Source organism: Panthera pardus, unplaced genomic scaffold, assembly GCF_024362965.1.
Source record: "Panthera pardus isolate Hobbes unplaced genomic scaffold, ASM2436296v1 HiC_scaffold_8, whole genome shotgun sequence".
Classification (NCBI taxonomy): domain Eukaryota; kingdom Metazoa; phylum Chordata; class Mammalia; order Carnivora; family Felidae; genus Panthera; species Panthera pardus.
Genome location: NW_026527013.1, coordinates 117,124,216 through 117,149,747, shown reverse-complemented (window position 1 = coordinate 117,149,747; position 25,532 = coordinate 117,124,216). Strand labels below are relative to the sequence as shown.

The 25,532-nt window shown below is 43.6% G+C and overlaps 3 long non-coding RNA genes across 4 annotated transcripts in view; 2 read left to right on the top strand and 1 right to left on the bottom strand.

The window, feature by feature from the left end:
- LOC109263853 (uncharacterized) overlaps nucleotides 1-5,496 on the top strand; it is a 77,023-nt gene extending 71,527 nt beyond the window's left edge. For both annotated transcript variants that reach the window (XR_002078424.2, XR_008420351.1), the window contains one exon: nucleotides 161-5,496. This is a non-coding gene — a long non-coding RNA (uncharacterized LOC109263853). The remainder of the gene's footprint in view (nucleotides 1-160) is intronic.
- A 6,212-nt stretch (nucleotides 5,497-11,708) lies between these two features.
- On the bottom strand, nucleotides 11,709-17,945 carry LOC109263852 (uncharacterized). The gene is made up of 3 exons (XR_002078423.2): nucleotides 17,692-17,945; nucleotides 16,245-16,370; nucleotides 11,709-11,982 (listed from the first exon to the last, which is right to left on the bottom strand). It is a non-coding gene; the product is annotated as an uncharacterized LOC109263852 (long non-coding RNA).
- On the top strand, nucleotides 17,868-24,981 carry LOC109263851 (uncharacterized). The gene is made up of 3 exons (XR_002078421.2): nucleotides 17,868-18,112; nucleotides 18,939-19,135; nucleotides 23,419-24,981. It is a non-coding gene; the product is annotated as an uncharacterized LOC109263851 (long non-coding RNA).
- Nucleotides 24,982-25,532: the final 551 nt, after the last annotated feature.

Sequence of the window (25,532 nt, the reverse complement as noted above, 5' to 3'; positions counted from 1 at the left end):
TTCAAAACTTTGATGTTTTCCTTTCAAGAGTTTGGAAGTGCTTTCCTGAAAAATTCAGTTCAAAGAGTTCAAGTTTCAATTCTTGTTAGAGTATTACCTCCTGAAGGCTCCCTTCAACAATAATGCCATTATTTCCCCGACTTTGTTGTTGTCTTTCCAGAATCATTGTGCATCCGTGAGGAAGGTGTCGGAACCACGCGGCTCTGAGGGCATGGGGAGAAAACATTCTGTGAACCGTCTGGACTCCAAAGCTTGAAGAAAAGTTTCTCAACAGCCTGCATCTGCTACCAAAGTTTTCATGTTGCACGAGCCAGTATTAAACGTCAGTGAATTACAGCTTTTTGGTGCACTAACCTTAACTTTAAGACATTTACCAAAGGAGTTCTAATCACTGGAGCCCAGGGGAAACATTAGTATTATAATCTATACTGCAGCCCAGTATTGAAAACTTTATTAGCATGCGGGATGATATATCAAGATCTGTAAAAAAAAATGAATCATTTTCGCAATTTGTCTTTGCAACCATTAAAACTTTCTATAAACATAGATCTATGCATCCAATAAAGAGCATCCAATATGATGCTTTTTGTATGCTCAGATATTTCAAAATTTAGGATAACAGTGGTAGTGGCAATGAAACTGATATCTATGTTCCTTGTTCTGCCCCCCGTCGGGCATAGAGAAATATCTGTTTTTAGCCACCAGGTTCCATGCTAGATGCCATGTAAAAAAAAGATTATGGATCAGATCTCATTGCCTCTCTTCTTCCCTTCCTGCTTCCTTGTCTTCTTTCCTCTCCTCAGGTAGATGCAGTCAAAAGCGTATGTAGGTGTACTTCTGGTTTTTCTAAGCCTTTGTACAAATACATTATTTTTTTCTGAAAACCTTTCCATTGGCAACAAACCCTAAGAAAGTAGGTGACTCCACAGCCCAGAAATAGTGGTTACAACACCACTTTCTTGTGCAAAAATCTTCTTTTCACGTATCCGAGTGCTCGGTATTCTAACGTTAGGGTTTTTATCCAATTAGTTTATTTGTTAAATATTTTTTAATGTTTGTTTATTGTTGAGAGAGAGAAAGAGAGGGCGTGAGCAGGGGAGGGGCAGAGAGAGAGGGAGACACAGAATCTGAAGCAGGCTCCAGGCTCCAAGCTGTCAGCACAGAGCCCAATGGGGGGCTTGAACTTGACAACCGCGAGCTCATGACCTGACCTGAAGTGGAACGCTTAACCGAATGAGCCACCCAGGTGCTCCTTGCCTTCCTTTGAATTACTAGCCTTGGCACTATGGATTTAAACATGAAATGGACTGGCAGGGTCAGAGTCGTGTATTGGAGTGTCTGTTAATTTAGATGCTGTGTGATGTTGAAGCTGAACCACATGACACTGAGCCCCTCAGAATAGATGGTGTATATATACTAACGAGCTCATTGGATGCTTCATGTGGGGAAGACATGATCATAAATGGGAATACAGCCAAATGAACATATAACACCGAAAGTTTGGCAATGCAAGGAACAGTTATCCGGGGCCAAGAGTGAGAAAACAGATGGGTACTCGGACTAGACCACCCAGGCGAGCACAGCCAAGGTGCTCATCACGGTGGTGTGGATGATTGTCCAGTCAACTCCCACCTCCTGCTCTCCTTGCGAAAGATCTTGGGTGAGAGAGGGTCCAGAAACAGGAGGCAGAAGGTCATCAGTAGAGACACTCCAGTGGGGTCGCCCTGAAGCTAACTTGTTCCCAGTTGAGATGACTTTCCGAGAGGTTGTTCGAGGAAGTAATTTGGGCGTTTAGTTTACCTTGGAGAGATCTGAGGGCTTAGTTGAAGAGAGGAGCCAATTCATTAAGATTAGATTCTGCTGAGGTGGCAGAAACCTCACCATAACAGTGGCCTAATAAAAACTCTATTATTATTCATATAAAAGATGAAGAGATGTGTCAATCTGGAGCTGATATCTTGTTCTACGATGTCAGGCACCCGGTCTCCTTCTACCTTGTTGAGCATGTGGCTTCTACCATGGGACACAAGGTGGTTGCTCAAGCCCCTGACATCACATCTTTCCAGAAGCAGAGAAGGGGAGAAGGGAAAGAAGGGCATGCCCCCTCCCATTAAACACAGTTCTAGATGGTGCCCACAGCCCTCCCTGCAGTTGCACACCTATCCAGGATTACTCAGAATCCTGACATGTCCAGCCCCCAAATTAGAAGTTCTTCTTGTCAAAGAACAAGGGGAGAAAGGATTTATTTTGTAGTATAGCCATCAGTCTTTGCCACTTGAGGGCAGACAAGAGGAAGGTCTTGAAGTTCTGTGAGTCGATAGGGTTGGGCTTCCAGGGCTGGTCACTCCAGATCTGTAACTCGGGCACTACCAGGAAGTGCTGTACGCTTGTGGGGTGAAGACAAGGTGGGGGCAGGTTGGAGAGGCAGCTCGTTTCCCGAGGCCCATGCCCATGCATACAAGCACCATGGGATAGACCCACCATGTGGACCAGCGACATCTCCTGACACATGCCCCTCACAACAGCACTTCTGCAAAATGGTAGAAGGCCTGACTCAAAAGTTGGGGTTCTAAAATAATTCTGTGCAGTGTCACTTTATAGACGTGAAGCAGGCCTCTTTATGGTGAGAAGTCTCAGGACCTTTAGTGTGGACGATAGCGTATTGTGGAACTCCAAGGGTAGGATCGGGCCTGTGGTGTCCTCCCTCCCTCCACCCACAGTGCATCTCCAGGATCCTGGGGTGCCCACCCGTGGACTCAGAGACCCACAGGACAAGAGACTCTGCAGGTGAATCTCCTGGTGCTGTCTCTGGCGATGTGAGTAACAGCAGACTGGTGCTGCATGAGGAGATTGGGGGAGGGGCAGCAAAGGGAGCGAAAGATGCCGAAGTTCAAGTTGAAAAAGGAAGAAGTGATTTGCAATCTGGATGAGATAGCAAAGGCATGGGGATTAAAGTGGAAACTCTCAAGTAGGACAGGTGTGACAAGAATTCTGATTGATCCTCCTCCCAGGATGGCAGAGAGAGAGGACCTGATTGTTATGACCCAAACGAAGATCAGCAATGCATTCAAAGCAATAGGAGAGGGAGCGCTCCATGTGTAACCTGCAGGCCGACCATGAGATAAGGATAGCTTGAGAAAGCCAGAGTGACATTAGACATGTCCTTCCACACGCCTTTTAGCTATTCTGGATAAAGGGCTCATCATAGACGCTGCTTACGAGCCGAGCTTTAGCCCTCCAAAAATATGGAGAATTATCTTTCCCTCAGATTTAAAACTTTTATTTTAGGGAAAACGTCCCCCTTTTCCTAAAAGGTGTAGGGAAAATAAACTTCCAGAGGAGGAGTCGGTGGTGGTGGTGTTCATATGCAATGGGGAAGTGGGAGTGGCCTTCCCCGTGTCCCCTCTTCTCTATGTGGGTTTCTCCACATTATCTGCTATATGGAGACAAGTCTATGTCTTTGCAAACCCCATCTTTGAGGGGTGGAGAGACAGAGAAGGAGGGACAAGAAAAGGAGGGTGAGAAAATATCATTTTTCCCTTGCAACATCCATCCCTACCCCTTCACCGCCCCCCTGCTCTGTCACTTCTGGCTCTATCTTTCCACAATTACTGAAATTCACTCATTTGATACAACCTTCTGGATGCCCCTTCTCCCTCTCCATTTTTGGGGTTCCTTCTGTATTTTGACTTCACAACAGAAAACAGAGCTTAGCTACTGGCTTTTTTAGATGTTGAGAGCACACAGTCAGTGGTCCCCAGTGGAGCCTCGTCCATGGTCCAGGCTGGGGCTGGGGTGCACGTTCTGGGCTGTGATTGAGGATCAAATGGCGGGTCTGCTGGCAGGTGCTAGGTAGGGGAGGCTTGAAGTTCATGTGCATGCACACTCTCCCCGTTATCTTAAGCCTCCTTCAAGCTGCCTTTCATTTATTTTAACCTGATTTTACTGGAACAAATATGCTCAAAGATCGAGTTAGGGGTGGAGACAAAGTACTGCTAATTCTCCCTTCCCTCTGCCCATCAATAACCAGTCACTTTGTGCAGCTCAGCAGAGCGGAACTGAAAATTCCTTACCCTTGTTTGTCTCCATACCCGTTGGAATTTAAAATAGAGAGCAAAGGTAGTTTCTGAGAGAGCCTCTCCTTTCCATATTTGAAGATTAGCAGCACGGTGTGTATTTCTAGCAGGACTTGGTATGACCTAAGCGATGCTCTCAGCACTCCCCTAGAGGCACTATTCTGTGCGCAAGCCCATCTCACATGGTATATGATAACTTGTCCCCAGTGCTGCAGAAAACTGAGAGGGAAGAGTGAGAGAATCCACTCATGCATAATTGAAGTCTAGGCAGATATTTATTGGATTCATAAGCCTGAGTTATTGACAAAGAGAAGGGCGAAATAGCAGAATTGTCAGTGGCATTAATAATCTGTGCCAAAGGGTAGCAGCACCTACGTACTTCAAGAGGGCAATACAAAAGGCACACACGTCCAGCGGAGGAAGACATTCAGTAAGCTCTGGCCAGGGCAGCTCGAACAAATCTCTACTGGATCCCCAGCTTGAAAAGCTCACATTGAGACTTGATAAATGTGCCACTTCATTTCTCTGAGTGGTGTATTCCATACGCGGCCAAACACTTCAACACTTCAGACCACATCCTTTCTGATTTTAGAATTTTTCCCAACAAGAGTACGTTTTAAAACCTGAACTCTTGGATGCAGGAAGAAAACTTTTGTGGACAGACCAAGCAGAATGTTCAGCTGGCCGTGGCTGCGGGGAAGGAAGACAATATAGGCATTTACAGGCTGGGCCTTCTGGAATCCTCGTTGAGAAGTGTTGGATGTGGGCTCCGGAGGGGTCTGCCCACCTCCCCATCCTTACACTGTGCTGCAGCCCCTTTCAAATATCACACATGAGCAGCAATAGAAAGCTTCTTTCTTTCCCTGAATGGGAGAAGTTAGACTTAAGTTTTGTGCTTTGTATCGAGCGGGGCGCTTTATTTTTTTATTTTTACTTTTGATCGTCCCAAATTAAGTGTTTTGAAATCAACTGACATTCCGTACCCCACCCCCACCCATGCCTTTCTTGGCAGCAATTAATTTTTTGGTCTGGAATACTTTCAAAACCTATGGAGAACTAACTTCCACGAGCCACTTGGTTTTCAATCATAAATGTCAGATACATAAACAACGCGTGCAGCACTGTCTCACATAACACAATTAAAAAATGTAAATACAGGGTCTTTCAGTCAAATCAACTGTGCAAATAAATACACTGTGGAATGTGTTACATATGTGCATCTTTAAGGTTATAAACACACACATCTGTTTAAACCCTGTGTGTACGAAGTTTGCACACAAGTAAAAGTTGGCGATACTATTTTTTCTTCCTCACCCTGTTAAAACAAAAGTGCATTTGTGTGTCAAAAAATCGAGTGCAATCTAAAAATGATGTGTATTTCCACCGCGTGTTTTTATATAAAATGAAATTACCCATCGTACTTGGCATTTACGTGACTTACATTCCCCTTCGTCATGAGCAATATTCTCATTGGATTGTGTTTACACTGTACCTGCTGGAACCTGAGGGATTCAGGTAAGAGCCGACCTGGGATGTAAGCTCCGTTCTTCCCCTGCGGCAGCTCTGTGAAGCGGGCAGGGAAGCAACCGTCGAATGAGGTGAGCAGGGTTTCAATGACATGCAGGCCGGCTCTGCCTGTAAACATCAGCACATCTGTTCGGCCAGGCACCCTGTCATCTACATGGCAGCTGGGGGGGCACGTAGAGGCCAACTTTCTGTCAGGAAGCTCAGCACATAAACTCAGAAACTGGGTGTAGAAGGAGGACGTTTTAATTCTCACATCTACTCCTTTAAAGTCAACACAGTTTGTGGGTTCCAGTTTCTATCATGCTGCAAAAATACTTCGTGCTGAAAAAGCACACTTTTTTAATGCTCGCAGAAGTTGAGAATTAGTAACCGTTCTAAATGAGCAGCAGCCACAACCACAAGCACATGGATACTTGGGGCCCTCAGATGCAAACGACCTCATGCACAAGAGCGAAGTGACGTCATGGATCTTGAGCTCTGGCTGCAACCGTCCAAACCCTCGTGGGGCTGACATTCATGGCCCTGAGGCCCAAGCACATTGGGTCTCTCACTCATCAACAAAGGGAGAAATTTGGGCCAATGTGCATTTTCTCAGAGTTGTGGAATGTCTCGTGAAGGTGGGCCATGATGTAAGCTATTGACCTGGAAGCCTGGAAGACCCAGAGAGGCGACGATCTGCTCTAAGAGCTGGTTAGTAACAGGGCCACGTCTAGGATCTGGGCCTAGTCTGGTAATCTTGTGTTTTGTTTTTGGTTTTAGGTCAGGAAAAAAGACTGAGGAAAAACTACAGAGGTTTCCCATAAGCCCTCTCTTCCACCTACTCCCAATTTCCCTGATTTTTAAAATACCATCTTGTAACAGTGTGGAGGTTCCTTAAAAAATTAAAAATAGACCTACCCTATGACCCAGCAACAGCACTGCTGGGAATTTACCCCAGGGATACAGGAGTGCTGATGCATAGGGGCACTTGCACCCCAATGTTTATAGCAACACTTTCAACAATAGCCAAATTATGGAAAGAGCCTAAATGTCCATCAATTGATGAATGGATAAAGAAATTGTGGTTTATATACACAATAAAGAAATTGTGGTTTATATACACAATGGAGTACTACGTGGCAATGAGAAAGAATGAAATCTGGCCTTTTGTAGCAATGTGGATGGAACTGGAGAGGGTTATGCTAAGTGAAATAAGTCATACAGAGAAAGACAGATACCATATATTTTCACTCTTATGTGGATCCTGAGAAACTTAACAGAAGACCAGGGGGGAGGGGAAGGAAAAAAAAAGTTAGAGAGGGAGGGAGCCAAACCATAAGAGACTTTTAAAAACTGAGAATAAACTGAGGGTTGATGGGGGGGTGGGAGGGAGGGGAAAGTGGGTGATGGGCATTGAGGAGGGCACCTGGTGGGAGGAGAACTGGGTGTTGTATGGAAACCAATTTGACAATAAATTTCATATTAAAAAAATTTAAAAAAATTCTGAAAAAAATAAATAAAAGTTAATCTTGGGGGGAAAAATACCATCTTGCATTAGTGTGGAATATTTGTGAGTCAGTATTGATATGTTATTGTTAACTCAAGTCCGTAGTTTATATTAGGGTTCACTCTTTATGTTATACATTCTATGGATTTTGATAGAAGTATAGTCACCTGTATCTACCATTACGATATCATATAGAAGGGTTTCACTACCCTAAAGATGCCTTGTGCACCACTAGTCATCCTCCCCACCCCCTTCCTCAAACCCTGGCAACCACTAAACTCTGTCCATGATTTTGCCTTTTCCAACATTCGTATAGTTGGAATCATACCACATGTAGCCTTTCAGATTGGCTTCTTTCACTCAGCAATATGCATTTAACGGTTCTCCATGTCCTCTGGTGGCTTAAGAGCTCATCTCTCTTGGGGCACCTGGGTGGCTCAGTCAGTTAAGCGTCCGACTTCGGCTCAGGTCATGATCTCGCGGTTCGGGAATTCAAGCCCCGCGTCGGGCTCTCTGCTGACAGCTCAGAGTCCGGAGCCTGCTTCGGATTCTGTGTCTCCCTCTCTCTCTGCCCCTCCCCCACTTGTGCTCTCTCTCTCTCTCTCTCTCTCTCTCTCTCTGTCTCTCAAAAATAAATAAATGTAAAAAAAAAAAGAGCTCATTTCTCTTTAGTGTTGAATGATATTCCATTGTCTGGATGTTTACCCATTTGCCTCGGTTGCTTGCAAGTTTTGGCTACTCTGAATAAAGCTGCCATAACAGTAACATTTTTACTGTGGTACACTCCTCTCACATGGATTCGACCTCACATGTCAAGCCTTTGCAAGATGTATTCCTAAAAGTGATTGCGTTTGGCAATGTTTGGGTCCAATCACTTTCCAGCAGTTCCTGCCCTGTGTAAACCCTGTAAACCTCCAAGGCCCCTCTGTTTCAACTCTGAACATCTCTACTATGACATACCCATTCCAGCATCTGTTCCTTTATTCCCACCTCTTTATCCTATTTAGAATAGGTTAGACCCTCAGGTCTGCCGATCTGAACCTTACTCACCCTTCTAGTCTCCTTCACATCCTGCCTCTTCAATGAAGCATCCCCTCAACACAGAAAAGAACAGTCAGGGGGATGTGGTTTGAATCCTAGCTCCACTGCCTTACTTAAGCGAGTTACTTCGTGGAGTTCAGTTTTCCCATCTCTAAAATGGGTCTATCAACATTGCAGATTGCTGCACAGATCTATGTAAAGTGCCCAGAATACTTCCTGACACCTCAGTAAATGATGATGCTCTCTGTTTCCTCCTCTTCCTTATCATTGTTCTCATCACCTCCAAATGCAGAACTGATTCCTCCTCTGGATTCTCTGCTGTGTGTGTCCATGTCATGTCTCTAAACTAGAATGTGTGTGTGTGGGGGGGGGAGGGGTGGGGGTGGTGTGGTACTTAACCCCTTTGACACGAACAGGGCCAGGGGCAGGGTTTTCAAACTGCATTCCTTTTGATATTAAATTGGTGAGGTTACATAACAACCCCTGTGTTTGTGGAATCCTGGTCCAGCTAATCTCTAAACACCATTTTTGCTGGGGCTGCATGAAGACACTCTTCTTGGGCATCCAAACTATTTTTGAAAGACTAAGGAGACAACCATCTTGGATGGGGGGTATATGAGAGTTTGCAGCTAGCATTCTTTTATTCTCTTCCCTCCATTACTCAAGGCTAAGGATCCCTTTGGAGAACTACCCTTTGAATGACAATTGGAAGGTCTTCTTAGTGTGGAAAAATACTTCCTCCTTTTTATAGAAAAGGAGCCTCACAGGAATGGATTTATTTCACTTCTTGACCAGGAGTAAAAAAAAAAAAAAAAAAAGAAAGTAGGGTGGGGGGGAGGAGATTCTTTCTTAGGAGGTGGTGGGGGAGTGTTTAAATTCAAAGGACACTTTGACCTGATTTAACCTGGGTTTCCAGTTTAAACATGTTAACTCAAAACTGCTATGGTGTAGAGATTGGGTCTGGCCCCTGGTGTATTATTAAGATATTCATGGTAGATGTTGTATTAAGAACTGGTTATGTAAACAAGCCCACAGACTAAAACTCAGCTGAATTGAATAAAGCAATTGGCATGGCTTTTTGCTTATGGGACACCATTCTACCCTGGTCCTTCTTTGTTTCCGGTGAAACTGACATAGAGATGCCTAAGTATTGGTTTTGCCATCGAAACAAGTAGATACTTTACTGGCATTGCCATTTGTTTTTCTACTGGGGTAGATATGACTAGGAGCACAGGTCAAGGTTAAGCTATTTGCCAAGAGCCTCCAACATCTCCCCTCCCCACACTCTGCCCCAAACCCCAAATTCAAAACCAAACCCAAATAACCTAGAGCCCTTCAGTCCTGTGCAGGAAGTTAATTGGAATCACCCAAGTGGGTTATTGTTCCTCCTTCACTCGTTTGCCACAAATCAGTTTGTTTTTATTTGCCTCCAAACCCCCATTAAATAGAATTTGTCTTGTAGCATACAAATCATTTCCCATGACCGAAATGCAGATCTGTCTCCTTTTCCTAGTAAAGAATCTGAGCTATGTTTCTTTTCAACAAATCCCTATTCCCCAACCTATATTATACATCTCACCATGTTTTGTCTACTTGTCTTCTGATTCCAGCTGTGTCATTTTAGTTACCATGCCTTTGTGTCTCAGGACAAATATCATAGAGTAGGAGCAAGGTAAGGGTGCCGGTGATACACTATTAACCCAAACTTGGTTCTTGCAAGCCAGCATCCTTAACCAATGACCTACACCCCCTCGCTGTTGACAGGAGCATTTTTTTTTCCTAATGCATATTTTAGTCTTGATTGACCATCAACCATATGGCATGATTGTCCTGTGGGTAAGTTTATTATTAACAGCTCACAGCTGGAGTTAGAATAACTACACATGGCGGTGACATTGCACTAATTGACCAAGACACGTCTGAGAACAAGATGCAGAACGTGGCCACTGCAAATTACTTCAAGCACAAATGGAGAGCTTAGTGGGAAACACCAATTTCAGATTAGAGATTCTCTATGAGAAGACCAAATTGGTCAGGGGAGAGGGGCTGGCTAGAGAGAAGAAAGGAGGTAGATGAGTCATGCAAAGACATTCTTCTGAGCCCCCATTAGGTCTTTATTCAAGTGAATTATTTTAAACAGCTTCCTGTTAATGAGAAAGAAGCAGCCACACTTAAAGGGGCATTAATCCTGAATTTTTAAGTGCTCAGACAATTAAATCACTAAATCCATTGGGTGCCTTCCGTCCATATTTCCCTGTCTAATCCTGCTGTCACAGGCAAGGCTGGGCAAGATTTGAGAACAGCATGTGCTGTGTTAGCTCCAACACTTAGCATTAGAGTCAAAGAAGCCGAGTTTGGAGGGGACCCGGGGACTGTCTGCACCAGTGAGTGGGGTGACGGGGTGCAAGGACACTGGCCAGGGGTTTCACGTGTGTTAACAGGCTACCACTGAGTCCTCTGGGGAAGGCTCCTGAAAATTATGAAATGTGAATAGGCTGTTTGTGCATCTCTCAGTAAATTTCTTTCTCAGATGTTTCCAGCCAGTGTGGCTCGATTGAGAAATGGCTGGGGGAGAACAGAGGATAAAGCCAATGAGCTCAGTGTCTTATAAATCAGCGGCACCGAGCTGAACTGAAACTGTCAAACTGTGGAAAAACCTGCTGCCATACAAGCTTGTGAGTCTTTTCAAAAACAAAACTGAACCCTTGTCTTGCTCTCTAGATGGGAGAGGGCTTAATTAAAGTTCATGGAGGAGTGAGGAGTGGAAAAAGAAATACGGTTTGCTAGGAAAATAAAAAAGAACCAACTCAAGGTAGTACATATGTAACATGTCCCAATTCTGATCTTGGCTCAGGCACAGAATTACAAGTGGGGTCGTGAAAAATAGCTAAGTGCTGTCATTAGTAAATCCTGCCAAGAGGTCCAATAATACTCTCTGCTCCAAAGCCAAACTAACTGAATAACCCTATAGTCACCAATGTCATCATCCCCACTGCATGGATGGGGAAACTGAGGCACAGAAAAGGTAAATACCTTGCCTAAGGTCGTAAAGCTACTCAGAAGACTGGTCAACCAGTTGGCACCAGAATCCCGCTCCCAACCACAATGGCACTGGTCTCTCTTTAGGGACACCGTAGATCAGGCTATAACCTGTGCTCTGGACAGTAGGCAGGTCCAATCCTGACAATTCTCATTCTAAGAAAGTCTTGCTCTGCCTTTTCATGCCTCAGATCTATCCAGATTCTGGAGTTGTGCCCCTGTTGCTTAATCATTCCACACTTAAATGTGTCTGAGATTATGTTAGTGCTTTTTTTTCCTTTTTTTTTTTTTTAAGTCTTTATAACCAACTGCTGAAAAACAGCTTTAAATTTGTAAGCGCTGGCATTAGGAGGACCCAGTTAGGTTTCCAATAGCAATTGTAAGTCTGCCAGATTGCATTGTCTCCGACGTGTGAAGGGGTCAGGGTCAACCCCTTGTGCACCAGAAAACAAGGCCTGTGCACCCGGCCTGAAGTTGTGTTACCGTTGCCGGGGAAACCATAATTGAATTTCCTGAATTATACACAGTGTGATAGAACGTTGAATAACCATATTTATTTGCCTTCTAGGCCCTGTGGCATCTGTTGTTTAGCTCACAAAGCTCCTATTGACTGAAAGAGGGGGCTGTCGATCCAAAAAGCTGTGATGGGCGCATGAGGCGGTGGGAGCTCTGAGACTCCTGGGTAGGGCCGAGATTTCTTCTCCAGTTCTGCAGTTGCCAGACAAACGGTCTGGCACAGGGAATCCACCCATACAGCCTGAGGCCCTGGTGTGAAATCGATCCTCCTCTTCTCTGATGCTTTCGCTTCTCAACCTGGGGGAAGAGAGAGGCAGTGTAGGAAGGGGCAGTAAGGAAAAGGAGGGGTAGCGGGAAGGAGGCAGAGGGGATGGAAAATTAGAGATGGGTGGTGGAGGAGGCTTGCGAGGCCACGGGTGAGCTCATCTGTGCTGGGGCCACTGTATGGGAGACAACGGCTGGGGACAGGGCGTGACTTAGGGACGGATATACAAGCGGAGGAGACACATTCCAGCCATCAGAGGTTAACCACGTGGTCAGAGGTCTAGATGTCTAAACATATTGTATAAGGTCTACAAGCAAAAAGCCGGGGGGATTAGAGGAAGGGTCCCTTAGCTTTGATGAGCACGCTGGAAAAAGATCTGTGAGTCTGATGACGTTTAAAATGGTTCTTAAAAGATGAGTAGGATTTCAGTGGGTGGTGGGCTTCTTGAAGTCAGGGAACAGGATAGGTGAAAATCCACGTAAGGGGTGTAAAACACTTACATGGATCCTGGGCAGTCTCTGAACCGGTCACCCCCCAGCCACCAGCTTCCCCTGCTACTCATTGCCACCACCGAGTCAGCCAACCAATGGTGACTTCTCTGGGGCAGACGAACAGGGAGCAGAGGAGGGAGAAAGGTAAGAGAATCGGACTTGAAACATGGGACACAGAGGCTCAGAGCACCCCCCTTCAGCCACAGTACTGAGTCAGCCTGCTGAGGGTCACAGAGTTTTGCAGCCTGAACTGAAGTCTGGAAGTGTCTCCAAGTAGGAATCGTTTCTGGGGTGCCTGGGGGCTTAGTGGGCTGAGTGACCGACTCTTGATTTCAGCTCAGGTCACTATCTCATGGTTCGTGGGATTGAGCCCCAGGTTGGGCTGTGTGCTGACAGCACGGAACCTGCTTGGGATTCTCTCTCTCCCTCTTGCTCTGCCCCTCTCGCTCTCTCTCTCTCAAAATAAATCATTAAAAAAAAAAAAAAAAGAAATAGTGTCTGACTGAAACAGTGAAGCTTTCTAAGCTGCCATGGTGTGGGGTGTGGAGTGATTTCTTCCCTGCTGCTGGCTTCACTTTGGTGTTTCAGTAAGGAGATAACAGTAGTCACACCTCCATTACGCTAGGCACGCCTCTTCAGACGCGCCAAATTATCTGTTTCCTCTGCCCTGCGGGAGAAGGCTTTTTAGAAATAGTTTCTTCCAAAATAACAAGGTGTGAAAGAAATGACTTTTCTCCCCCTACGTTTAAGTTTCTTAAAAGGAACGTTTCAAGCATTGATAGAAAGTAGAGAGCAGGGCACATGAGCCCACAGGCTCCCATCATCCAGCTTCCGCCGCGAGGGCTGATGGGTTCATCCCTCCACAGGCCCGCTGCGTGCATATCCATGGCCCCTGGCCCCATCCCCTGGATTATTCTGAAGCAAATACCAGACATCGTATCATTGCATCCATAGATACTCCAGTCCTATCTCGATTAACAGCAGCTTTTTAAAATATGTCATTACAACGTCGTTTCCATGCCTGAAAATAACAATCCCTTAATAGGATCACATTTCTGGTCAGTGTTAAAATGTCCCCAGTTGACTCATAAACATTTATTTACTAATAAGCAGGACAAAGCCTTTACACCACATTTGGTTGTTGTGTCTCTTTTAATCTGTGGCTCCCCCTCACCCCTTTTCTCTTTGCAATTTGTTGAAGACACTAGGTGATTGGTGCTGTAGAGCTTGCCGCATTCTGGATTTTTCGACTCCTAATGAAATAACAAATCCAGGCCATGAGAATCAATGGTTGTAAAACCATCAGGTGAGAGGCCAGCAGGAACTTCGAAATGGATGTCCAGGTTGACATCAGACCAATCCTAACAGACCAATCCTAACATCTCACAATAACCTGAGGTTCCCATCGCCTCCTGTGATGAATGCTTACCAAAAATTTCAACTGGAATCCCATTGATCCTTCAGCTCTAACTACCAGTTTGTAGCAAATACAAGGGACAGAAGAATATGGAACAGCACACGATAGGTTGTTTTTTTTTTAATTTCTATTTTGATGTAGCAAACATTTATTTAAAATTTATGTAATTACTCTGTAATTATCAGGCATTATAGTGTGATGTTTCTCCAAGGATTACTGAGGAGTAGGGTGTATTTATGCCTCACGACAGGAACTCAGATTGCTGTAATGTTTTGTTCTTTTGCTTACCTTTGTACACTTTAATCTACTTCCTAAGGAGGGCTGACTGTACCGTAATGACTTTTGCGTGCCTCTGTGATCTTCCTGTCTTCCTCCACCCTAGCTCCTCTCCACGAGGTTCTTTCCGTTTCACTGTGGTCCGAGAAACCAAATATCAACTTCTTCAGAATTTATAAAATAAAAGTTCTAAGTGAAAGCTAAGTAAGGGCTCCTATTTGTAAATGCACAAATATTAGTGGATAGAGTTCAGTAATAATCATTAAGTTTTTCAGGTGTTTTTTTCCTCCTTAATTCTGGATAGCAGAAGCTTTGGGATAAATGAGATGTAACCAGTGTTCTATACTAGTCCCATGGGATAGAAAGTGTGGTCACAGCACCCAACAACAAGCCACAGTGTGCATAGGAAAAATGGCAAAATTCCAAGTTGGAAAAACCCAGCACTGCACACATACATGAAAGTTTGATGAGAATGTCACCTGGCTTAGGTCATTAAAGACAAGGAAATGTAACAGCCTTGCTGTCGACATTCCCTTCTTCTCAAAACACCCTCTTCTTTTGGGTTCCATGAGCTAACACTCTCCTAATTTTCTCCTACCTCTGGGGATTCTCCTCCGTCTTTTTCCTGGCTCATCTTCCATTTTACTGACTGTTAAATATTGGAAAAGTTCAAGGCTTGCTCCAGTGTCCTGTTCTTCCCATCCTACAGCCTCCGTCTGTGAGCTTGTCCATGCTTATGGTTTTAATTATTATCTATATGCTGATGACTCTTAAATCTATATATCCAGCCTAGGCTCTCCCCAGAGCTCCCAGCCATAAATCCATTTGCCTATTCAACATCTTGCCTTGGCCATCTCACAGCACTTCAAACTCCACGTGGCCAAAAACTGAACTCATACCTTTTCCCTCAAACCCTCACCTCCCCCAGCATTCCTGCTCTCAATACACAGCACCGCCATCCAAAGATGAGCAAGCAGACATTGGCAGCCATCCCTGACACCTCTTTCTCCCTCATTGCCATATCCACTGCATCAGTAAGGGTTGTTGATTCTCATTTCCAAACCTGTCCATGCCTCTTCATCTTCACGTTGCCGCCATGGTCCAATTTCTCACACTTCCAGTCCTAGATTACTTCCAAAGTCTTCTATTCACACCATGTCTTCTCTGTGTTCAATCCGTTCCGTAGCCACTGTTTTTCAAAATTGTACCAAATGTGCCGTTTATAAGTGTATCATCTCCCCGGTGCCTTTAGGATAGACTAAAATCCTTATCATGGCTAACAAGGCTCTGGTGTCTGCCTCCTTCACCTTAATTTCCTCATTTCATGACCCCCTTCCCTGTTCTCTAGGATCCAGTCATACTGGTTCATAGGAGTTTGGGCCCCAGGACTTTTGCACAGGTAGTTGCCTCTGGTAGGATTGCTTTCTTCTCTTTTCCTTTTTTACCCAGTACACCCCTATGTGTCTTTCTGAATTCAGCTCTTTTAGAAAGTCTCTATTGGCTGCTGGTTTGTCTCCTCAATGCCATGTTCACAATCCCTGTTCTTTATGATTGGAACAACCTCACAATTAAAGTAACTGAGGCCCAGAAACATTATGCAACTTGCTTAGGGATACTTCCAGATAGTGGCTGTGCTAAAGCACACACTGAAACCCTCTCACTTTAACAGCAGCTGGGTCTGTTGTCAAGTATTAGAGGTCTGTGTCAGGTTTCAGCCTCTAAATGATGTGTAGAAGCTGGAATGAGTTGAGAGAAAAGGAATAAGCTAATTAAAGGGAAGGCAAGTAGGACCTCTGAAGAAAGGTTAAAGGAGACAGGACTGTTTAGTCTAGCCCGATGTAGAGACATGGGAAACAAGGCAGATTTAAAGTTTTTTAAGTTCAGGAAGGTAGCGATGGCAACAAAAATATTTGTTTGAATGACCAGAGGGCATGAAAGATTACATTAGGCCGTACATCTCTGTAGCCAGAGAGGGCTTGGTTTGATAAAGGAAAAGGTGATCGGATTGGAACAAAATGGAGAGTTAGCGCCTCAGTGTCTTTTTGCGGAAATGGTTCAAAGCAGGATCAATAAGCATCTAACTTACCTGGTGGTTTCAGGGTTGACCTACCTCAGGCAGGAAGCTGAACTGGCTGACCTCTGACCTCTGGAGGTTGTTTGGAATGAATGAAGGAAAGAATGAATGTGAAAGTGAGCCTCGCCTTCAGTCACAGGCTAGATCACGTCCCCAACCTGCCTGGGGTGGAAAAAGAAATACTGAGTGGCATATGTCCCCAAGGGCTCCTCAGCTGATCACACTCAGTTGGCCTTATCTGGATCCCAGGTGTTTCCATTTATCTCTGATAAACTGTCAGCCAAGAACCAGCTTTGTGGTGGGAGGTGGGGGGATGAGTGGAGGGGAGGGTGATACCCCAGATGTTTTCCGAGAAGATGGGAGAACGTTATTCTTCAGTACTAATGCATTTCGTCATCCCCTCTGCTTGCAGATGTTAAATTTGGGAACACTTCCAGGTTCCTTTTTCTCTCTTAAAATAAAATTAGTTGTGTATCTTAAACATCCAGGACCCAGTCATCCCCAGGGTTGTATCTCTTTTGCATATGGATAAAGCTTTGGGAGTTTAAGAGGATTCTAAGGTTTACCGGCTGTGATCCTTCCCGTCTAAGGAATCCTGTGGGCTGCCTGGGCTGGAAAACAGGACAGATTACAATAATCAGAGGTGACATTTTCTGAATGCTTACTGTGTGCCATGTAAAATCAAATCCCATGGCAACACGGCCAGGGTGGTATCAAAATCCATTTTACAGGTGGGTAAGTTGTCCCCGATGTGTGTTGTTTCCCCAAGTTCATAAAACTACTAAGCAGCAGAACCTGTTCAAACCCAGGACTGTGTGACTTCAAATAATAATTGCGACCATTTTAGAGCTTTCTTAGGGGCCCGTCACTCATTAAATCCTACGTGTAGGTGCTATTAGGTCCATTTTGCAGGTGAGGAAACTAAGGCATAGAGGAGTCCAGTGGTCAAGCTTGCACATCTAGCAAGTGGCAGAATGGAGCGCCAAAGCAAACAACTTGGTTTTGGAATTTGTGTTCTTAACCATGACCCTGTCCTGATTTTCATCCCCTTTTTACACTCCATGGACTGTTAGGGTTGGCTGGATGCAATTTTTTCTCAAACTAGCTGATCTGAGCTTTCGACAGCTTGAGGTAGAACCTCCTCTCCCCGTGTCGTCTTATCTTTCCATTGATTTTCTGCTGTTTGAGCCGTGGCAGGCCCCCCACCCCGGGAGAGTGGCATTGGCTACAGGTGGCAAGGTGGTGGCTCCAGTTCAAGTCTCTCCCCCAGAGTTGGATGTTCCAGAAAGGACACTGTGTTCCGCGGAGCTGTCTCCCTGGCGCGGGCTTTGATCTGGGAAAGGGGGAGCCTCGCTGCAGAGCTGAAGCTGTCTCTCTGCTTTGTTTATGTGAGTGTCCTTCCAGGACTCTGTCTGCGTTTGGGGTGGAAACGCCCTGCCAACAACCACACCCCCCCACCCGGCCCTCTGTACAGCCAGCATACCTCCTGCCTTTTTGATGAGTCCTCTGCCCTGGATCGAGAGCCATGTCTCGTAGTAGCTTGGAGACTACAAGTTTCCCTGGCAGCATGAATGATCTACCACGACGTGCTCTTGCCTTTCGGAGTTGCCCTCCAATTTTTCCAGGCCCGATTCTGTAAATCATTTCATCTCGCACAAAGACCCAGCTGGGAGCGTTGATGATCTCAAAGGGGAGGGTTATTTAAAGCTCCATTTAAGAATCTATCCTCCTTTCAACAGATTAAAGCAGCTCAAATATGTGACCAAACGTGTTTTTCTGTGCATATGCCAATGCGCAGGTAGCTCTGGGGCCTTTGAGAGGAAGTAGGATGTGCCCCTACTCCGGGCGACTTTGGAAAAAGTGACTTCTCTGTGTATTGACAACTAATTTATCATTGGAAGCACGTAAGGTTTTACTCTATGCAAGTGCTCATCGGGTGGCTGGTGGTGGAGGGCGGGATGAAGTGGGGAAAACTGAAATGTTTTGAAAGAGACAAGTAAGCCTCAAAAGGTCATTTAGACTGTCCTCTTGGCTTCTGTCATCCCAAGAAGATGGAAACCTATTGTGGTTTTCAAGGTAGATTAAGGTTAAATAGCTCACAGAATTGGAAGAGTGTTTGGGGTCACTATCTGAAGTCTTTCGCGTCATAATTTATCCTCACTTGCCTTTATTCCAACACTGAAAGAACTGGTTGAAGGCAGATTGTAACGGAGAAGGTCCAATAACCACGAGCTGGTGAATGTTCCGTCAGAGAGGAGGCTTCTTTAACATCTCTGATCTTCTGTCACCTGTTGACAAAACAGTTGCCCGCATGCAGGGACCATATGCTTTTGAAACGAACATTCCTGAATGTTGAATGTTAGAAATTATCTTGCTGGTTTTTGGAGTAAAGGCAGGACTGCCTCCTGGTAACTCACTTGGAATAGAAATCCAAACTTGCTTTTCAGAGTTAGAGCGCATGCAGTTCAGTGAAGCAATGAGTTTAACAAAAATGTAACAAAACATTTCTGTTGAAACTTTTTTCCTTAAGATAGGAAACTCCATCCAGCAACAATCCAGGAATGGAATTTTGTAAATTGTTTAGTAGAGTTATGATGACTAAAGCCTCTCACAAGATGATGTAAGCAGATGAGAGTGGGAGGGAGAAAGGAAGAGCTGATAACCTTCTGTTCGGCATCACAAAAATGTTATTTTGTTTATATCTCACAAAAGCTTCTCTCCTTTTCACAGATGAGGAAACAGACACTGAGAGATGTGAGAGGAAACCTTTCTAAGGTACAATTAATCTGTGCCTGAGCTTGTAAAGGAATCACGGCTTTCAAACTCTGAGACAGGTGCTCCTTCAATGCACCAGGCTGCCTCGCCTACTGCCTACGAGAACGCATCATGGAGGGCACCCATCTGCCTCTTTGCAGTGACTCTCAGGGGTGAGACAGAGCTGCCTCATGACCAAGGCAATACTGTCGCACCGGGGAGAGGAAGTAGGAAGTAGGAAGTAGACAGGGACTTCCATTAGGCTGTTCAGGGCCACTATTCCAGCTCAGCTGTTCTCTGGCTGCCTGACTTGGGGCAAATTACTGAAACTCTTTATATCGCAGTTAGACTCAATCTGTATAAAAAGGGAGTAATACTCCTGCCCAACTCATAGGGTTTTGTGAGTAATTAAATGAAATGGAAAATGCTTCACCCAGTGTCTGGAAAAAAAAAAATGCTCACCAAGTCTATATAGTTTCTGATTCTATTTGGAGCTTACATTACATATAGTTATTAATTTCTTTATCATGAAACCACCCACAGTGAAATATGGAGATTCTTATGAAAGGCAAAAGTCAACACTTGTGAGCGTGATTAGATATACCAAAGAAGCAGCAGAAAAATCCTAGAGAGCATCATAAACTGGCTGGCCATACTTGTTTTCCAAGCAAAATAGAAATTCAAAATTGAGGAGCAAGGCTAGAACAAAGGTGAAAATTGTAAGGAATTACAGGGAAGGCCAGTTCCCCGTAATAACCAGTAACCCAAGAGCCATTAAGGAGAAGGAACCAAACTAATGCTTTTGTTATAGGTAATTCCATCAGTGCCATTACCACCCGTGTAGTTTCTAAAAAGGCGAATTTAAAAAAAAGACTCAATTTTGTTAAAAATTAGGTGTAGTGTAGCCTCCAAAGTGAGCTATGAAATACTGCCCTAAGCCAGAAAAAATGTTAGCCATCTTGCAAGGGTATTCTTTAAATTAAAAAAAAAATTTTTTTTTTAAATCTTTATTTATTTTTGAGAGAGAGACAGTGTGCGAGCAGGGGAGGAGCAGAGAGAGAGGGAGACACAGAATCTGAAGCAGGCTCCAGGCTGTGAGCTGTCAACACAGAGCCTGGCACAGGGCTCGAACTCACGAACCGTGAGATCATGACCTGAGCCGAAGTCGGAAACCTAACTGACTGAGCCACCCAGGTGCCCCTCCCTATGGGTATTCTCAAAAAAAAAAAAAAAAAAAAAAAAAAAAAAAAAAAAAAAAAAATTAAATAAGTCAGTTTCTTCTTACTTATTTATTTATTTATTTTTACATTGGACATTTTGAATTTTCCATTATGTGAAGGGTCTAAAGTCTTTTGCCAAGAGCAATGAGATTTGTGGGTAGGAAAAAAAAAAGCTCACAAAACACCCCTTTGTCTATCAATTCCATTAATTTCTATACAATTAGAATACGTATTAGTTTTCCCTGCACCAATAGAAAACACGCTGGTGGGGGGAATCCATTCTGGATATGTCAAAACAGGACCTTTGTCAAACAACTCAGATAAGTTAAAATTTCTCCTTAAAACAGAAGCTTATTTTTTTTTTCCTCCTAGATTTTCCTTAAGGGGGTTGAGCTTCTGATGATTCCCTCTACAACCCTGCATTTCGGGGCCATTTTCTTCTGCATTTCACCTTGGTGGTGATATCATCCCTCTCTGTATCAGGGGGGAGGGAGGGATTAATGAAAATAAAGGTCAGCCCTTCCCTATCTCCTTTGGGGCCATGTCGTCTTAGTTTTGATCATTTCCCCCAAATTAAGATTTCTGTATAAACCCCTCATGTGTGTGCTTGGCTGGCAGTTTTATGGCTGACCAAATTTTGCACTGGCCAGTGTTCTGGTTGGCTGAATGTTTACACAGGCTGTTAATCAGATGGGGAGGGAGGAGTGGATGTGGGGACTGTCTGTGAGCCGGAGTGGTCCTGTTTGCTGTCGTGTGCAAGGGCCTGCACTTTGTTACTACAAATTACATAATGACATGTTACATTTCAAAGTGTATTTTTACTTCAGGGAAAATTAAACCAATAAACAAACAACTCTGGTGGAAAAAAAAAAGAGGAAAAAAATGAGATCCCTGGTTTCCAGATCTTCCTCTTCCAAAAGGTTCTTAATTAAATTGTAGCTATAAACAAATCTTTGTTTTATTGAAAAGAGAGCAATTGCATATAAAAGCTATTTTTGAAAATTAGGATTCGAGCGTTTGCTGGACTAGGGTCTGGCCCATGTTATGTGTTTTATGATCTGTCCAAAATGAAAAGGCAGGCTCGTGTAGTGATGGTAGATTTTCAATTTTTGATTGCTAATCCCTCTCAAATGTTGCTCCTGCCCTGCTTGAAAGGCGTATGTAAACACAGGAATTCTCCTAGTTTTTCCAGGTACTGATTCAAGCAAAGCTGCTTAGCGTAAGGATGAACTTGTCGACTCTGGATTCTTGGTTACGCGGCAAATCAGGTGTATTCAACAGCACACTATCTACATTTTAGCAACTTTGAAGCAGTTAAAAAAAAAAAAAAATCAACCCCTCTAAATCAACTTCCAAGCCTTTCACTCACACCTACAAATTCAAGATGAGTTTTTTTTCTGTAAGCTATTGAAATCAGAATGTGCCCTGGATCCAAGGTTATGGTGATAGCCCTTCTGGGTAATAGTCATGTGCATACGTGGTTCAATTCTGCATTTATAGGTTCCCCCCCCCCCCCCGCCCCGCCCCGCCCCGCCCCGCTACCTGAAAGTAGCACGTTCCTATGAAACCCTTTATAAGCTGAAATGGCATAAAGCGAATAAGCAATTACCATTAATTTATATGAAAAATTTTTTGAGCATTCCCAGACCCAAAATATAACCTCTCTTAGGCTTTTCTGATACCTTGGGACACATCTTGCTAACTATACACAAAATAAATCAAGAGAAAGCACAGATGCTCACAGACACAGTTCAAAGCTGTGGCGGCTTGCTGCTGAGATGCTGAGTGTGCTTCTCAGGAAGGAGTTTGGTGGGACCGTTCTCGCTGCTGGGGGTGCACGCCGCCTCTGCTTCTAGCTCCCTGCAAAACCAGCACTGAATGCTATTTTTGCTCCCCTCCCGCCTTTTTAAAAAAATAAACGTGAAAATCCTCTTTGGATTTTTTCAGTTAGTGACGACAGGTACTAATGTCGGTCTTTTGTTAAAGTAACGTAGTGTAACGTAAACTTTCGAAAAGTGGGGGGTACTTGCATGTGCTGGTTCCGACACTTTTCTTCAGAATAAACTACGTTATCAAAAGAGAATGTGTCCTCACTGTCTTTCCTCCGGTTATGTGGAGTACTGAGAATAAAGACACCTATTAAACTGCATGGTAAGTGAATTATTTCACCAAATCAATCTCGCCCACATCTGCTGTTATCCGAACCATCTGACCCGGAATCCACTGGGTTTGTTCAGGTGTTTGGCTGCTACTAGGAATTGCCACAGCCCGGTAAGTGGCTGCATGAATTGTCCCTTTTATATTTTAACCATATTCCACGAGGCTTACATTTCTTAGGCGAAATTACAATGTGATTTAGGATAATTTATCAGTACAATCCACAACATGAGAAATCACAAGAGCAGCTGAGAAGAACTGTCTACATCTTCCTATTGAGTTTGTTTATTCTTAAATTCAGGATGTTTAAAAAGAGACCTTTTCTCTTCAAATCTTAGAGACAATAATGGGGTTTTGAACCTTACAATTAAAATTTCAGATTTTTCAGTGACTGAAAAAACTTAAGAAGAAGAAAGGATAGCAAAATAAAGGGCAGATACATAGGGTAGGTTTTTTTTGTTTGTTTGATAAAAGGAAACCATTTTAGGCAATGCTATTTGGTAACAGTAGCCATGTAAATGCACGGCACCCTGTTTTATTTTGTGGCCAAAAAAATACACTTTCCTCTGTCTCATCTTGGATCCTTGACAGTTCCATGTGAATAATCAATTTAGATTAATACTTATGAAGGTTCGTAACCCCTGAACCAGACCGACCATCGGCCATTCAAGTAGTTTTGTTTTTGACTTCAGGCGTCTTAGCGCGAGGACTGCTGTCTGGGGGCATTCTACTGGGGTTTGGCCTTGACTTTAGAGCTGCAGAAAAGACCAGATTTTTCACTACTGTCACCAAATAGCCGAGGGAAGTGAAGAGTCAGATATTAATCCAGGGCTTTCATCCTGTGAATGACTAATCCAGTAAGAAAGAAGATTTTGAGCCAAGCAGTAATCAATGGACCAATAATCCACAGTGTGCCTGTGAATGGGTTAGATGTTTTCATCTTGGTTTTTGGCTTAGCTAGCATTTGACGTGGTAGATGGGAGGGAAAGTCACATCATAGCTTGTTGAATGAATGAGTGAAAATGGGTAATGTAACAATAATAATAATAATGAGGTCCTTTCCTCTCATTTTTTGATAGGACGCCATTAATTTACCCATGGTGACAACTTCTCTCTTCTGTCTATTTTGCCTTCCATGTCATGGTTTGCATCAAGGCTCCAGGGGAAGATCACCATCAGCACCACAGATACCCTGCACAAAGCCAGACACGGGAAAGAGAGAGGCTTAAGGTAGAAGGAAGGGTGAAAGTTCAACTTTCAGATGGCAATTCGGCTGTAGACAACAGAATGAGAAAGTGGTGGCCATGTTGCTTCTTTTACCTTCAACTTCGAATTTAAGTCCTGAAATGTATCTGCTTCTGTTTCTATCAATCTGTCTCTGGATCACTGATCATCCATCCACCTATCTATCTATCTATCATTTCTCTCTCTCTCTCTAACAAATCTATCACCTGTCATTTATCGATCATCTATCTATCATCTATCAGCTATTTCCTATTTTTCTATCCCTTCATTTCTCTCCCTTTCTCCTTTTTTCCTTTTCAAAAATAAAACTGGTACTAATGCAGAAGTCTGAAATTAGACCTTAAAAGCTATCACCACTCTTATTTTCAAGGGGTGGAGTTTTTTCTAACTTGTCTGGCTTTAACTTTCCTATTCTCTTCTGATATTTGTCCTTATTGCTACATGTCGGAGAACCTCTTTGAAAATTCTTCTGTTTAATGGGGTTCAGGGAAATAAAAATCTACTTTAAAAAAGATAAAATGAAGCTGATATGGACTTGGTAAGTAATTTCTGTGGAGGTCCATTTTCATATGCATGCAAATCTGTCTAAATGTTGTTTCAAATTTTAAATCATGTGCACGTAAAACTCATAAAACTCATTTATGTGTTTTTAAATGCTGTTTAAAATTTTAAAGTATATACACACACACAGAGCTTAACATGCATTATAATAGCATGCAACCTGAAAAATAAGTTTGAAAACTGAACTGGCTTTGCAATGCAGCAATAGACTAATCAAGTATCATTTTATATAATGTATATGCCTCTGAGTGCAGCATGCAAATATGCTATTTAGAATATTTTCCTGATTGAATGAACAAGCCCACAGGTTCACCGTTTTATATTCTCTTAAAAACATGAAACTCATTTTGAAAATGCTGGTTTAAATGGGCGTTATTAAGTCTTTATCAGTTCTGAGCATTTCAGCCTTTTGCATCCAGAAATTTCTCAATCTGACAGAATAAGAAATGCATTTACATGGCCTAAGCTCTTAAATTGTCCCTTTCAATTAATGCCCCATCATGGAGCAATCTGGAAACCATTACTCAGTAACTCTTCATTATAATTGCTTGCAGCTGAGTATCCAGCCCTTGGTAATATAAGAATAAAAGAAAACTCAGTTAGTAACAAGTGCAATTGATTCCATTCAGAATTCCCCTGGTGCTTTGCCATGTTTGGCCTGCTTGAGAGGAAACACGAGGGTTTGGATTTTTTTTTTTTTTTTCCTTTTGGGGCCAGGAAATGAATTGGCAGACATAAGATGGTTTGTGTGGGGCTTGCCTTCATTTTTCAGCTGGTCCTAGTTAAAAATGAGACGATGGGGCTCCTGCTTTCTCCCCCACTGGCTACATTTTTTGTTGTTGGGTTTTTTTGTTGTTGTTGTTGTTGTTTTTAAGAGGGCTTTTCTGGTAATAGATAAGACTACAAAACTTCAATTTGCTGCAAACTAACAGCATCCAGAAACTGTCACCTTCCGTGGCCACAGCCGATCTTGGGTCTTATTTCTCCTAAGGAGGGGGTTTTAGAATTTGATTCACTCCTACCTTGATCTTGCCTTTATGACAGCAAAGTCCCTGGTGCATTTTGTACAGGTGGGGAGTGTTTATGTGTTTGGAGGCTATCCATCACCAACTCCAGAAACGTAAAGATCTAAAATTATGATAGATGAAAATGTGAAAATGTGATATGGTAAACTCACCACCACCACCCCCCCTCCCCCGCCACAACCCCTCATTCTCTGTGTAAATCAGGAACTTGGCTTTTAAAAATGGTGGAGGGAAATATTCTTATCACTCATTCCCCTCAGAGACCACGCAGCTCAGCACTGACACCACACTGGCACCCAGCACCCGTGTCCCACTGCACTCAGCACCAGTGACCATGGGGACAGTCAGTTCATAACATCCTA